General features: G+C 35.6%; 1 pseudogene; it reads right to left on the reverse strand.

Annotated features, from left to right (window-relative positions):
• Nucleotides 1–2,476: 2,476 nt before the first annotated feature.
• LOC138310833 (uncharacterized) lies at nt 2,477–17,464 on the reverse strand (annotated as a pseudogene).
• Between the last annotated feature and the right edge of the window lie 271 nt (nt 17,465–17,735).

Here is a 17,735-nt window from a genome sequence, read left to right on the forward strand (position 1 = left end):
TGTGGTTAGTGTTGGGTACAACTCACACAGCTGTAAACTAAGCTCTCTGTGCCCATTCGCACAACTTGTGTGTAGTATCGTCGCCCCCACGTTAGTTACAGCTGTGGTTAGTGTTGGGTACAACTCACACAGCTGTAAACTAAGTTCCCTGTGTCCTTGAGCACAACTTGTGTGTAATATTGTCGACCCATCCGTAGTTACAGCTGTGGTTAGTATTGGGTACAACTCACACAGCTGTAAACTAAGTTCCCTGTGTCCTTGAGCACAACTTGTGTGTAATATTGTCGACCCATCCGTAGTTACAGCTGTGGTTAGTATTGGGTACAACTCACACAGCTGTAAACTAAGTTCCCTGTGTCCTTGAGCACAACTTGTGTGTAATATTGTCAACCCATCCGTAGTTACAGCTGTGGTTAGTATTGGGTAAAACTCACACAGTTGTAGACTAAGTTCCATGTGTCCACATATACAACTTGAGTGTAATATTGTCAACCCATCCGTAGTTACAGCTGTGGTTAGTGTTGGGTATAACTTACACAGCTGTAAACAAAGCTCTTTGTGGCCATGATGACAACTCATTTGTAATATCGTCCGTCCGTCGTAAGTAACAGCTGTGGTTAGTGTTGGGTACAACTCACACAGCTGTAAACTAAGTTCCATGTGTCCACATATACAACTTGAGTGTAATATTGTCGACTGATTGTCAGTTACAGCTGTGGTTAGTGTTGGGTACATCTCACATAGCTGTAGACTAAGTTCCATGTGTCCACATATACAACTTGTGTGTAATATTGTCGACCCATCCGTAGTTACAGCTGTGGTTAGTGTTGGGTATAACTTACACAGCTGTAAACAAAGCTCTTTGTGGCCATGATGACAACTCATGTGTAATATCGTCCGTCCGTCGTAAGTAACAGCTGTGGTTAGTGTTGGGTACAACTCACACAGCTGTAAACCAAGCTCCATGCGTCCCGTCGCACAACTCAGATGTAATATTGTTTCTCTTTCTTTAGTTACAGCTGTGGTTAGTGTTGGGTTCAACTCACACAGCTGCAAACTAAGCTCTTTGTGTCCATTTATACAACTCATATGCAATATTGTCCGTCCGTCTCTAGTTACCGCTGTAGTTAATGTAGGATATAACTCACACAGCTGTAAACTAAGCTCCATGTGTCCATTAGCACTACTCACATGTAATAATGTCATTCCATTGCTAGTGACAGTCGTGGTGAGTATTGGGTACAACTGACACAGCTGTAAACTAAGCTCCTTATATCCATTAAAACAACTATAATGTAATATTGTCAACCCGTTAGTAGTTACAGCCGTTGTCAATGTTGGGTACAACTTACACAACTGTAAACTAAGCTCCATGTGTCCATACATACAACTCCAGTGCAATATTGTCTCCGCTTCGTATGTTACAGATTTGATAAGGTTTTGGTACAACTCGCACAACTGTAAAACCTGCTCTATGTTTCCATGGTAACAGCTCACATGTGATATTGTCCGTCCGTATTGATCTACAGCTGTTATGAGGTTTGGGTACAACTTACAAAGATGTAAACTAAGCTCCCTGTGTCCGTTCAGACAACTCAGATGTAATATTGTCCGTCCGTCCTTGTCCACTAATTGTGACATGTACTGAGCACATACACAATCTCTATGTACCACATTCCCACCTTCTGACTCGCACATATGTTGTTCGTCTTCAACTCTACACAAAGATTTCAGCACTGTTCTTTCCATTGTCTTAAACATATCATAGTTTCCTTTCGCAATTACATAATGGAGTGGACCTAATCCCTTATCATTGATGTCATTCACCAAGTTTGGATATGCATCACACAATATGCTCACCATTTCCCTTCTCTGATACCAACACGCCTGATATAGAATATTGATATTGTGATGACTATATATGTCTGCTCTCGCTGTATGTATGACATCGTACTTAAGTAGTTTACGTAGTAGTTGTACACTTCCACCCTCCACTATACAAAACGGTGTGCTATCGTCAGGGGTGACACCCTCAGACAGGAGATAAGAGACACTTTGTTCTGAACCAGTAAAGCATGTTCCATTTAACAAGGCAGATTTTATCAGGTGGCACAGGGTTTTCTCAACATTCTGATCACCTAGCCAGCTGATAAATCCTTGCATAAATATAGTATCTGTCCACACATCTAATGTAACTAAACACTCATACTCCCCAGTTGGGGAGTATAAGTGTTTAGCTGCATTAGATATGTTGAATGATATTATAAAGTCCTTGTAATGTTCAGGATCAACAGATTTAAATTCTTTCAGAATTCGTTGATACAAGGCATTGATGTGAACATCTGATGATATAACTATCCTATTTGGAGTGTTTGAAGTTGTAGCTAAATAACTGAGGGATTTTTTGTGACAATTTCTTATGTAACCAATAGGAGTTTTTTCTCCATACAAAAGTGCAACTGTTTCCTCAATGGAGTCATGGTTGAATTTGTAACAAGGATATTGTTTTTCTCCTCTTTCTGTTAACTCCTTTGTTACCAACCAACCCAACAGACATTCTAATGACTCTTTTACAAATTCAGCTTTCTTCCTGTTTTTGTGAATAAGCTCAGATGCTGGAGAGACATTGATAACATCAACAGCGAACGCTGCTTTCATTTCTTCCTGTTCGTCTATATCTTCAATTAATGGGTCTAAATCATGTTCAACCACTTCGCCTCCTTTGAGAAACAGATAAAGCAAGCCGGAAAATTTCCCGTCTTCTAATCCAGATAGAGAAGATTTCAAATACTGAAAAGGTCTTTCAAAAAACTTGACTCTGTCTATTTGTAGAGAGGGTGTGTCCTTAAATAATCTACAACACTGGGGAAACCCAATGTTTGGGGATGCTTTAACAATTTGTTTTTCTTCATCATCTGTCCATTTGGCAAAACTGTTTTTAGGAGCATACATCCTCAGCAACTTCAGTTTTTCATCTTCATCTGTATACTTGCTGAGTTCAATCAAATTTTGTTTACAGAACAAGTTCTGCAAGTCATTTCCTTGTGAAAACAAGTTTTGCACGTCGTTTAGAAAGTTCAAAATTTCACTCCTAATAGCTATGACCATATAATTTGCCTCTGTGTTATTTCCACAAAGTTTTGACATAACATCTTTCTCTCGTTTCACCCATTCTGTAACATCTGATTGACTTACAACATTCTTTCCAAAGATATTATCTATAAAAATAACAAATTGTGACTTTGGCGCCACCAAATCTAAGTCCTTTATATCGTGTAGTTGTAGCGGTTGTCGACATCGATTGTTTTGTCCTGTATCACAGCACAGCAAACGGAGAAGTTCAAGTGCAATGGACGATTTCCCATCACCAGTGTTTCCCTGTATTACAACAATTTTATTCTCCACAAGTTTTTGACGGGCATCCTCGAAACTTTTTGTATGTAGAAACTGGTAGTTTTCTGTTTCTTTTATTATTATAGTTTTTGTTGTATCTGTAAATAACACAAGTCAATTCGCTTGAAATAGTCCTAAAATGAACTTTAATACGTGATTTGGAAACACATTGCTATGACGCAATTATATATACATTTTTTTTTCATTTTATGACCTTCAATTTTCCCGATATTGAATTATTGCGAACTATGCTGGTCTCAATTAGAATTTCGTTCAATGATTTATTGTTACAAATACGGCGCCAAATGAAGAGAAAGACGTTTCTGAATTTGGAAAACAGTTAACAACAAGGAGCCGCAAATATATGTGACAGCAAACATACCGAAAAAGTTCCGCAATAGCAAAAGGCACAACTAGCGCACTAGCTTGATATATACAGAAAGTTCCATTGTGCGGTGTTAAACGGTTTTTGAGTTATATTCCGGAAACAAAAGGAAACAATAATTTGGTATTTTTACTGAGTTTCCATATTAGTTAAAGGCACAAGAAAGTTTCAATGAGCTGCGTTGAACAATGTTGGAGTTATAGACCGGAAACAAAAGGAAACAGTAATTTGATATTTTGACTAAGTTTCCATGGTTAGAAAAAAATACTGAAAAGGGAGGATCTGCAATAGCAAAAGGCACAACTAGGGCACTAGTCTGATAAATACAGAAAGTTTCAATGAGCTAAGCTGAACGAGGTTTTTGTTTTTTTTAGATTTAGCCTGGAAAACATCTCGGACGGACGAAGCCCAATTTAATATCCCCCGCAAATGCGTTTCGCGAGGGATAACAAACCAAAACCATTAAAAGTCAAGATGATCGCAAAAAGAGCAATCTTAGTGAAAATTTGATTAATAAACAGGGGCCCAATGGGCTTGAATCGCTCACCTGCTATCTGGTAATCATGGTGCATACTTAAAGCTGACAATGCAAATTAAAATTATTCATTTCAGATTTTAAATACTAAGTATTTTTCTTTTTAATCTCAAATGCATACTTTTTAACTTGCATTGTCAGCTTTAAGACATAAGATAGTCATTAAGAATTTCTATGTATGACCCAGGAAATGTCAGGTCACTAAACCTCTTGATTTCTGATAAGATGTTGTGATTACCATTTTAGCCTACATTTTAGTAATTTTGCATACTACAGGCCCAATAGCAGGTCTCTTGGTCTGTTAGTGATTCACACGAAGTCGTTATATTTGACCAATGTGACCTTGAATGACGGTCAAAGTCATTCATTCGAACAAAAGTGGTAGCCCTTCATCCCAGCATGTCACAGGCCCACTATCAGGTATAGTTTCGTTTTTACCTAGATCTTACAAAAATGTTCTAACACAGTTTGACGCCCACCAGCATAATTTGATGTCATGGAGGACTAATGACAGCATGATTATCATTTTTTTCAATATTTGTAACTGAATTATCGATTTGACTCTTCAATCTATGAGGGGTATTTAATTCCATCTCGACTGTGAGTTGAAATGAAGGCTTTTTGTTTTTGTTTTTTTAAAGTAATTTTAGCCTTTTTGATCCAGGGGGCTTGAGGGGGTATATGGTACATGTAATATTGAAATGCTATCTCATGCTAATAGTACTAACCAGATTTGACTCATTTTCTGTACAAATTCAACACATAATGATCAAAAATAAGTTTTTCCTTAAAGGATTTGTGCTGCCAATTTTTTTTTTGGATAATACGTCAGGATATTGCTTTGGATGAATGAAAAATTAAGTCCCACCCAACGAATCGCCTAGCTTTTAGCGCTATCGGTTGGTTTTGGTCGTGATTTACGGGTAGTGTCGACTACGGTTCAGAGATAATGAGCTAGGCGGTCACGTGGTCTTGTGATGTCACAGTAGTCCGCGGCTACACAAGGTAAGCCTATAGCTAGTACTATACATCTATACAGCACATACACGTATACGTTAGATCTACAATTTGAGTTTTTCGAGTAAATCGTTATTCTAGCTTTATGATGTAGATATTTTCAGTTTCAAAACATTCCATTTACACCATTTCAACCATTCAAACAAGCATATAAACTGTATCTAACTTTAGATTAGATAGTCAGTCCAATTTGATAGCGATATCAAAATGATGTTCGGATCAGTCTGGACTGAGATTTAAATAGCATATTATGTAAATTTCTGAGTAATAAAAACCAGTATAATATAACACTATCTTTTTACGAGTAAAATCCCAAAATTTAGCATGAATATATGTATCTTGAATCCGTGTTTTCATTTCAAAATTCTGCCATAACGATGCAAACACGGCACAGTTTTTGAGTAAAAATAAAATGTGGACGGTTATCGGTTATGTGATATTGGAGTAATAGTACCGAACTTATACCGAAAATAATATGTATATCTAAATTGTTGCCTTTGAAACTTAATCCATAACGTTTACTAAAAGGCATAAATACATCAATGATATTTCTGATATGTGTTTCTAAATTACAGTTTAAGTGTAGATTTAAATTCATTATTTCAAAATTATACTAAATCCTTAAAATAGTATATTCATTGTCGATCCTTTTGTATATCATACCGAGATTTAATAGTATGATATATGAACATTTATCGTATAATACAAAAAGTAACCACATATAGTGTTCAAATGAAAAATGAAATTACTTGTATACAGGCATTATAAATAGATCTAATATCTTTTACCTTTTCAAAAATATAGTTAGTGATGTTTAAATAAGTATTTTTAGTGTGGTAATGCTGTAACCTTTCTTGTATGACTATACATGTAGATTCGAAACGGTGAAAATACATGCTTAAATTTTTTAATACTTCCTTTGAAAATACGGGAGATTGTTATATGCCACGATTCCGTAATTACAGTACTAGACTGGAATAATTTTTAAGGTTAAATCTTTAGTTGAAATAGTTCTTAGAACCATTTTTGTTTCTGAATAAGTCAACTTCCATTATTGTTTTACCTGTGCACGACATACATATATATGTAATATATATTCCTAGGTATGATCAGGGATATTTTATTTCCATTTGCTTTTACATCTTCATTTTTAAAAATTGAGGTGACAATAAAAAACCTAGAGCATAGATGTACAGGGTTGCCATAATTCAACAATCACAATCCAATTAACGGATGTCCTAACCTGATTGACAGTAAGACAATAGCAAATACCCGATATAGTCCACCGAATAGCAAATCGCCCGCGGCCAGGTAATTACAGGTGAGTTCGATGAATGGCGTTGTGTACAGGTAAACAACATCCTGGTCCAGGTATTACATAACCATCAAACCAAAGGCATGGCTGATTATATATCTATATCGGAGTATCTACTCGTATATCGATTAAAAATTGAAAACGACCGCATGGTCTAAAAAATAGTTTGTTTTGCTTAATATCTCAATATTTAGATCTTTTATAATATCAAAAATAAATTCTTTCTACCATACGTTGAAACGTTTTACGGTATTGTAATAAATGTATCTCAATTTATTCGGTTAGCAACACACAACACAATGTTTGTAATGATCAATCATCGGTGTGTACGTACGTCAATACTTTAATCAAGGATTTCTTAAATTGTTATGTAAAATTTCATTTTACAGTCACAAACTTTGTAATTCACAATGTATCAAAGATACAGACTACAGGAAAATATTATCTAATTAAAGCTTATTCGTTGCTGAACTTCTCGACAAAAAATCCGAAACTTTTATTTCTGTGTGGATTTTCTTTCATAATTACACGAAGATACCTGCTATTAGAGCATAAATTAGAGTATTTGAAATATCGAATTTCATTCTTTTAGTTATTTACATTCGAGCCAAAGTTATTGTACGATTGACTTGACTCAAAAGTAATCATAAAAAATCGTTGATCGGCTTTTCCTGTGACCGTCGATATACGTGATAGCACATCAGTTATTGTACAGCTATAAGCCACGGACTATTATGACGTCACACGGTTTAGAGCTAGAAAATATGCATAATCTGGCGGTCAGAATTTTGGACCTCGATATCGACGGCTTACAGCTGGTTATTCCGGTCGCGCGCGGCACGGAGAGGTTTCTACACGTGCTAATAAAGCCGTTTCCAGCATAAACTGATATTGTCATTTTTGACTGCACAAATCCTTTAATAAACAATAGTAAATTTTACACCCTCCCCAGGGGAAAACCTGAGACACTGCAGGGCCATCAAATACAAATTTTGTAAAGGGCCTTGAGACCTTTAAATCCATGAAAAGTATTTGTTTTGTGTGTGTGAATTTGCTTCAGAAGTAGAAAACGTCGAAAAGGGGAATTGTTTACAGACATATGACAAAGGATGACGAACAAAAGGCAATTAAAATAGGTCTCACGTGACATACACGTCAAAAAAAAATCTTATTGAAATTGAAAATGAAATGCGGGCCCAGTATCAAGTCTCTGAGCCTCTTTGTTATTGGCAAGTCATTTAAATATTTTAGCATGTTTGATCCTTTTGATCTTGCATAAGAGAGACATTTTTGTTGCTTTAAATCATTTAGCATTACAAAACAATCTTAGTTTCAAGTCTTGACTTGTAATATGATTAGTAATTATTAAATGATTAACCCCTAGGCTACCACAGGGCCGATTTTGGCCGATCTGCTTTTATTTTTAACGAATTTTGACGTTACATTTAGCATCGTTAACAACGTCCCTGCACCAACATGAGAAGTGCTGGAAAATTGCATAAGTGATGACACAGTTTTGAAGTTACCTAGCTCCGAAACCGTTCAACTTATTTCCACAAAACTTAATGTATATGTTAGGCTAGTGTCATAGTTGTATCTTTTGCTATCCGGAACCTTCTATTTTTGGTATTTTATCTGTTACTATGAATACAAATATAACAAATTACAGTTTATGGTAACTCTGAAACGGTTCAACTTAGATGCACGAACGTTTGTATACGATGTATAGTTGTTGAATTAATTGCAGGTGCATGTAAAGTTTCACGATTTACTGCTTGGGATATATTTACGAGACTTTTCTTTGTGAATTATCTATGTTACCTCTGAAAGCGTCATTCAAAAGGCATGCTATAACAGGTGACATCATGGTTTTGATAAATTTTTCGAGGTAAAATAAATTTGGATGGGTCTGCGAATTTAGCGAAATTAAAACCTCCTTGAATTTTAGCATCTACATGTATACATTATATTAGACTAGTGCTAAATGTTTGCTTTTTGCTATTAAAACTTTTTCATTGATATTGTTTCTGTAACAACAGAAACTTGTTATAGCTAGTTATAGCTCCCTAAACTGTTCGACTGATCTCCATGTTATAGAAGCAATATCTTATACAATTTGTATATCGACGTATATCTAATAGCATAAATAATTTGGCCACATATATTTTGTTGGAAAGAAATAAAGAGTAAAGACGTGGTTTTGCATGATTTGTAGCAAATCACTAGATATGATATTCGCAGGTCCCGTATGCGTACTTTTAGGTAAAAATACTGTAACCCAGATATCGATATTAATTGAAGATGTGTTGTTACAGCACAATAAAATTTCAATGATCTTAAGTTCATAGTCATTCAGATCCCCCGCCAATGGAGATATCAAAGCTGAAGTAAGTTTGATTGTGGAGACTTATGTGTATGACAAAAAACAGGAAAAAGGAAGTTGAGCTAAAGAAAGATGGAGTATAATTCAAGTAGAGCAGGCCTGCAATTGTTGAATAAGGTATACAGCCTTGACATTTGTTGGCGATAATTTTCCTGTTTTTTTTAATCTGCCATTTTCAGCAATGTTTCCATGGTTACAGAAAAAAGTACAAAAAGTGAAAACCTTAAAATAGCAAAAGGCACTACTAGACCATAAGACTAATGTGCCTATGGAGTTCCGTGCATATATCTCAACTGGTTTTCCAGGTATGCTGCGGAAACGAACCTGGTACAAAAATATGATATTTTCAGCAATGTTTCCATGGTTACGGAAAAAGTGCAAAAAATGAAAACCTAAAAATAGCAAAAGGTACTACTAGACCATAAAAAGAATGTGTGTATGAAGTTTCGTGGAAATATCTCTTCTGGTTTTAGAGTTATGCTCCGGAAACGAACCAGGTACAAAAATATGATATTTTCAGCAATGTTTCCATGGTTACTCCGGAAAAAATGCAAAAAATGAAAACCTAAAAATAGCAAAAGGCACTACTAGACCATAAGACCAATGTGTGTATGAAGTTTCGTGGAAATATCTCTACTGGTTTTAGAGTTATGCTCCGGAAACCATTCGTACGGACGGACAGACGGACGGACGGACGGAACCCATTTGTATATCCCCCGCCAACTTCGTTGCACAATAAAATTTCAATGATCTTAAGTTGGTTCTAACCAAGTACTATTATTTGAAGGGTCAGACATGTCAGCTATGCAGAGCGACAACGCGTAGTCGCATTGACAGAAATTACCCACCATAGTATTTAGTGACAAGAAATTATGAAAGGAGTAACCTGGGCTAATAGATAATTATGTCAGCTTCCCATAGAGGTATGACATGTGGTCTGGAATGCACGACGTGTCTTATTCAATCGTTTTGATTGATACAATAATCCAGGTGTTCCAAACACTTACGATCTCTACACCCCTGGACTATATCTTAGTAAAACTGGGGGCAACGGAACAGAACAGATACAAATACAAATCAAAAGAGCCGTATAACAGTACACTATAGTTGACTTGTGGCTTTGATGTTGGGCGTCTCTCTGTAGTCTTCAAATGAAATCTTTACAGGCCTGTGATTGGTTCAGTTTTTTCCCTCTGCGCTGCCTTCAGTTTTACTATGAGATAAACCAGAGGTGTAGAAATCGTAAGTGATCGGAACCCTGTAGTATCGAGGTTGGGTGAGACGATATTTCTATGCAAAACTAATGACGTCATAGATAAATGACGTCATAATGGTAGTTTTGAAATGCCAACAGAAATCATGGCAACACAGCGTATAGGGGCATTTCACAATGGCAGCGAAAGGGTTACATATTTTCTGATGTTGACTATGTATTCGTTATCAAAATCTTACTAAAACAACAAGGATTTTTTTTCCAGGTCCAGGAATCGTTATTTCTCACAAACTTATATTTAAAAATAAATACATACTGTATACTCCTTCAAATACTTCTCCAACAAATATCTCGTTTGTGTAATGTAAACTTACCGATCATAGCTGCCAACTTGGGGTCTCGTCCTGAAAAATAGGAGGATGTTCTTAATCTTTAATTTAAAGGTACGATCTCAGTAAAACGACTACTAAATTTTCTTAAATGGTAGGTAGCTTTAATTAGTCTTACTATTATACTGAAGTGCACTTCCCACACAATACATTGTAATAGATCTGAATTCTGTCTTTCAAGTGATTAACTGAAAAAAGAACACCTTTTTGTGACGTCATAAACAATCGATCAGTTCCCCACAAAGTGACTTTAACTTTTGTCGAGTTATAATGTAATCGTCCGCTACTGCCTCAAATTAGTGAAATAACTAATATCGTCAGCCATTTTGTTGGAACTTAAATTAACTTTCTAAGCAATGTGCCACTAATTTTATTCATAATATGAAAACTAAATTCAAATTAACAACACAAGAAACGAGTACAAGCCAATCAAACTCTTTGTTTTGTGCCCTGCAAATTTCATCATTACCAACGGTCCGAAAACAACCAAAAATCAACAAAATAGTCCTTACTAAACAAAACTTTATGACTAGTAGTAATTTATATCTCACTATTGGACCCATCTTTTCTGCAACCTATGTCTAAGAGTAAATATTCATACAAGCCCATCTTTCCCCAAGGATGGTTTTGGCTACATTTGGTTATAGTACAACTGTATGGCAAACAGCACTTTAAAGTAACTACCTCTATTTACCCTAATTGAGCACCACCCCTTCTGTCACTAACTATTATTATCTAACCTATTGGGCCCATCCCTCCTGTCCCAGAGGTGTTAGAGCCAAGATTTACACAAATGCTCTAAGCATAAAGTTAATTTAATATGGTTGCCTTATAATTATACATAATTTCTTTATTTTTCTTTCTATATTTCATCTACCTTATTGATTCCCCTTCCCTAAGAGTGTTTTCGGCCAAATGATTACAATCTAAGCAGAACGTTTTCACCAACAGTGATTTTTAACAACCGATTTCCCTCTCTGGGCCCCATCCCTTTTGCCTCAAGAGGGGAGACGGACTCCACACCATTGCATAATCTAACCAGCTCTTCATTCCAGGTAAGCTAAAATTATTTCACAACACATCTTGTTTCTAAAAAGAGTAGATGTGGCGTAGACTTTTACGACGAACTTCAAGCGGACAGACCAAAAAGTAGACGGAAGAATGCACATACATGTACGTAATGACAAATAGACAATTTTCAGTCCCCTATAGTTTTACCGGCAAGAGACTAATATACAAATAGATCGACACCAAACCGCTGTAGGATATTATAAAGATTATCAATTTACCTCTGCTATTCGATGATAGTTGAGCCATGGTGCGGATGGTTTTCTTTATGCCAGCAACGTCTTCCCTTATGGTATCAACATTTTCCCTAACAGATCCAATATTATGACCCACTAAAACAGTGGTATCAGCATCTCTCACAGATCCACCGTTGCCTGTTACAATATAATAAAAAGGAAGATTATAAATTTGTGTTTTATTATTGTTCTTCATATTTTACGAGCTATTTAAGATATTGAACTTTTCTGAGCCCATGGGATAGGAGTGCAAAAGAAGGTTCTTCTTATCTGTATTTCTTCACTTACTTTCTTACATCAGCTATGATATTATATGGCAGCTATATGGCGTGAGTTACTGATTGCACATGCACCAAAGTCAAAAGAAATTATTTTATATCATTTTTTGTGTTAATAAGACATATATATATACACAATCAAACACCAATTATTGTTCAAATGATGAATATCATTTATGCTCTGTCGGCGGTGGAGCATCTTTAAGCTAAATTACAACTTCTATGCTAACATGTAGATCACTGAATTCCATAACTAACCCTGGTAGCTCGTATCAATATACAGAAGTATATGCACATCCCTTTCAAGTTAAGAGAATAAAATATTTGTACTGTAAAATAAAAACCTGTGAAACAACCTAGTAGTTTCTGTAAAAGTGAAATTATTATATATATTATCGATTCTGCAGTGAAATTAATAATCAAAGATTTACCACTCCTAAGATAAGACATGGAGAACACATGGAAAGTATCTTACAATATAAGGTTTATTTTGGTGCAAGATTTAGTAAACCCGAGGTGGCAAGGTTTTGTTCAGTCATCTTGGCTTTCAATGTCGAGCAAAAATAAACGTTGTATTGTAAGATACTAATCGTGTATTCTATTTATCCTGCAACTATTTCTTTAGATATCAAAGCAAATTGACGATTATATATTTGGTTTCGCTCGAATCGAGACAGTTCTTTGATACACAGGAAAAGTTTAATTCATTTAACTGAATGAGAGTGTATGCCTTTTTACTGCCGTGAAAATACAGCATATTAGCGTATTCGCAATGAAACAATTCCAATAATTTACATATAAATAGTAAAAAAATAAAACATCAATGAATTATTTACAATGTAAACCTTTGACTTGAGCCAAGACATAGATGACACCGTAATACGGGGGTTTCGAAATCGTACAAATAACGTCGTTCCGGTAAATGTGACGTCTCATTTTGGCGGGACTTAATGGCGTTTCGATCACCGGAAGGTTAAAGATCGGGGTCAAGTTAGAAAAAGTTCCGTCATATGTGGAACAAATCACGTGATCGTATTGACGGATAAAGCACAATTTTACTGCTCTGTATCAGAATGAGGAACCGTTGCAGGATAACTTTTATTTGATAGTTGCTGTGTATAAAGCTTACCTTCCTGTAGTAGAGTTTTGATTTCTTTCTCCATTCTTTTCACGTAGGTCGCTAGTCTGGGTTTAATCTTTTGTAGTCGATCTGTAAAATAACCATAGTTCCCTATTGAAATTTTTTCATCATCCCGAAGTTTTTGTAAAAGTTGGCTGATATATTGTACATCCTCCATGTCCCTTGGGGGAACAGGGGAGCCGCTGAACATGTCTTTCAACCTTTGGAACTCTTTTGTCAACAATTGTTGATCAAGGTATAGCTCCATATCATTGTTGACAATAATAGCCTCTTCATCGTCTGTGTAAAAGTCTCGATATGTTGCCATTTTGATCAACAGGATGTTTTTCTGTCAAACCTGAAAAGAAAACAAAACCAAAATTAAGCTAAAATTAATTGCAACAACATTGAAAGGTATCTGGGTATATGTAGTTGCATGTTTTTATTTTTTGTGTACAATATGTCAAAATAGGCTCAGTTCTTGGTTTTAAAATGTATTCAAGAAAAACATTCTCCTAGAGGGGGTGTCATTTTGAGTTGAAAATCCCATTTTTGTGCAAATTTGGCTACCATGGTTTTTACAGGCTCACAAAACAACAAAAAGCAGACTTGTCCAAAAATGAACTCATGACAATTGCAAATGTTGTGTAGATTAAAAATAAATATACTTTTATATAGGTGTTATTTAAGGTTAAAAAAAACTGTGTGTACATAATTAAAGCCTGCACAATATTTTGCTGGATTTTTCAAATCTACTGTACACTGCTACCAAAACTTTAACGTAAACAGGAAACGGAAATCACAACAAAATCCAGCGTTGCGCAAGGTAGACTTGATTACCTACCTTAGTACCAATTTCTCTCCGCTATGCTGCGCTCATAAATACTAGTTGTATTTTCGGAGCGAAGCCTAGCGGAGAGTAGAAAAACTACGGCAGGCAATCCAGTCTATGCGCAAGACAGTATGCAAAATCACACTCTCGCGTGATAACAAAATCAAACTCTCGCGTGATTACAAACAAGTTTTACTTTGAAAAATTTCAAAATGAAAATGTTAGTGAAAGATAAACCTTTCAATTTATTCTTACCAGAATCTAACATTTAAATTTTGTCTTAACTTAAAATCCGTTTTACGTGACCATTTGCTTAGGAATTTTCCGCCTGGCAACGGAGAATGTAGACTGGTTCCCTTCCCTTAGTTCTCTACTCTCCGCCAGGCTTCGCTCCGCTCACTAGGGACCGGTAGCGGGTAACCATGATGATTTTTTTGATTGGTCAATCTACATATCCGGTTCGCCTGCTTCACTTTTTTTAGGCGTGGGAAACCCCTTTACGCACGAAGCGACGGATCTTAACGTAAAGAATAAATAATTTATTTGAACGATATATAAACAAAAGTAAATAAGATCTTAAGTTTTGAAATCATTTCGTGCTAACATAGTTTAGAGTGTTCATAGGAACGACGTTAATGACGTTATTTTCTCTTAACGGAAGTAGCCGTCTCCATGATGACATATCATGCGCAGAAATGATGCGCACTACTCTGGAGTTGGAATTCCCACTCAAGATGGCTACCCGCTACCGGTCCTCAGTGAAGCGTACGCAAGGGAGGTAACTGAGGCGGGAACCAGTCTACGGAGAATGACGTTGAGATATATTTTGGAGCCGCAGTCACGTATTTTTGCAGAAAGTGAAAGTAGAAGTATTCTGTGTTCAATATTGTTTTTCTTGTTATAAACTCAATGGCAGTAATTCAACAAAGCTATGATTCTAATAATTAATAATTCTATAAACAGTACAGTTAGTCAGTGCACACAAAAAGCAATAAGAACAAAACATATGTCAACATCGATAAGACTGGTGGGTCAGGGGAGATTACTCTTTCGTCGTTAGAAAATTTAGTAACAGTTAAAAGAAAATTTAGTAACAGTTAAAAAAACCAACAAACAAAAGAAAGGATTAACTGCTATGCTCTCAGATAGGCTTTGCCTAAAATGATATTATCATTGGCTACACATATGAGTTAATATCATATTATTGGCTACACACATGGGTAAATATTATATCATTGGCTACACACATGGGTAAATATTATATTATTGGCTACACACATGGGTAAATATTATTATTATTGGCTACACATATGGGTAAATATATATATAATTGGCTACACACATGGGTAAATATTATATTATTGGCTACACACATGGGTAAATATTATATCATAATTGGCTACACACATGGGTAAATATCACTACTGCCCGCGTCCATGGACACTGTTGTTGTGGCGCGAGATTAAACATGGATCAATTGTGACGTAACTAGTATATGACGTCATTGTAACGTTATATGGACCAAGATCTTAAATGGTTGACAGGTATTATGTACGAAATAATTAGCAAGTATTACTTTCAATGTTCATGAAATTGAATGCAACAATTGATATACTTGTAGCTTTAATATGATACTGTGGAGGGGGAATGAGCAATAGAAACGACCTTTTGTATGTTATGAGGATAAAGGATATAGTGACACAGAATTTGTTCGGGATGCAACTAATTATTTTTCATATTTTTAACTTGAAGTAAAATTAGAGGCTCAAACTTTTCAATGGTGTAAAAGTAAGTAACTTTTGTAACTGAAGAAAAATACTAAATCGTCTGCTTCTGTTTTTGATAGTGAAAAAATACCATTTGTCAGCGATGGAGCATCTTTAATATTAATGGATCCTTCAGTAAAAGGTGCCATGGTGGCACAGAGCAAATAATGGATATATATATATTCCACACTAGTAAATTATTTTGTAAAAGTTACAAAAGACACTCGCTAAAGCTCGTTCTTTTGTAACTTTTAAAAAATAACTCACTCGTGTGGAATAAATTCAATATTCAACAACTACGAGGAGTGTGACCTGTTTCTACCACAATCATATTCGTTTCTACAGAAAATAGAGAAAATACAGAAATTTTATGGAAAATACGGCGGGAATACGGTAATGTGTAACGAGTTCTCACAGAAATACCAGATTGTGACAAACGTTTTGAAATATCATTGCTTCACATATGCAATTAAGAAGGTGATTTCAGGTTTTGATATAAGTAATATCGTATGAAAATTACGACACATATAACTTTAAAGGGACAATTCAGTCTAAGAGCACATTAAAATTTGCACATATTTCGGAAACAAACCAGTTCTAATAGAAGTCAGATTAGTTGGTTTTACTGTGATATGCCAGAAAATCCCACTGTAGTGAAATGTATGTGAAATGTTCAAACTCGCTTACTCTCCGCCATTACACATAGTGGTTGGATGTCATGTATGCCGAACCCTGGCCCTTGCCAGTGTAGTAAAGAAATTTTGTCTAGCACTACTCAAATCGCTCTTACAGTATTGTGTTTACCTTAGATGCATGTTCTTGTCTAAAAATGACTTCATCAACTCTTCAGTGGTTATGTATTGCATTTGTTTAACGTGGTTGACTTTGGCTCGGGTATGGGTACAGCATACATGTCATACCTGCTTAATCGTATTGATCAACGGTTTGGAATTTCATCGGTATCAATCAATATACTTAACAATGTCGTGAAAATTGTCAATATTTCTTGTTATATGTTTCATAAGGAATGTAGAACAATACATTTATATCATATTTTGCTTCATGGTTATGTAACAGAATTAGCCTCACTGAATTGTCCCTTTAAGTCGAACTATCGATCTTTGTCAATGAGAAGAAGCTTGGAAAATATCAGAAATATCATATCATTGTGCAATTGACCGATCGCCATACGATAATAAACAAAACAGATAATATACAAAAAGAGAAAGAAACAGATGCCATCACTATACTAAAATGTTTGAAGACTACTTACAGGTTCACAGGGTGAGTTTCAAACAAATCGTCATACTGGCTAAGGTTTTATAACGACCCATTCACATGAAACTCCAAAGTATGTTTCAGGCATGACCAGTAGCTCACCATCAGTCAAACACCTTAGTCTCATCAAGTCTCATGTTTGCTAAGTGTAAGAGAAACTTTTAGTCACAAATTGATGACATCGGAAGATAAGACACTAAAGTAGTTGATCCAACTCCTTCAAGGGGAACTGTAGATATGACACCCAACTTGACTGTATATGTTATGTATATCTACACTGATGTTATGACAACGCATGACGTGCACATTTCAAATAGCCAATGATCATGATTATTCGTTAAAAAATCATATGATCCAGATTTTGAAACGTCAAGCACACAGCCAAGGTTCCAAAATTAGATTTGCTGTCATTTGTGAATTTAAAACCCAAGTATAAATTCCATGATGAATAGATCTAGGTCATTCTACAGAACCCTAAACTTCAATAATTACGCACCAGATAATTTAAATCACCATACATGCATTTA

Source organism: Argopecten irradians, chromosome 16 (assembly GCF_041381155.1).
Source record: "Argopecten irradians isolate NY chromosome 16, Ai_NY, whole genome shotgun sequence".
Lineage (NCBI taxonomy): Eukaryota > Metazoa > Mollusca > Bivalvia > Pectinida > Pectinidae > Argopecten > Argopecten irradians.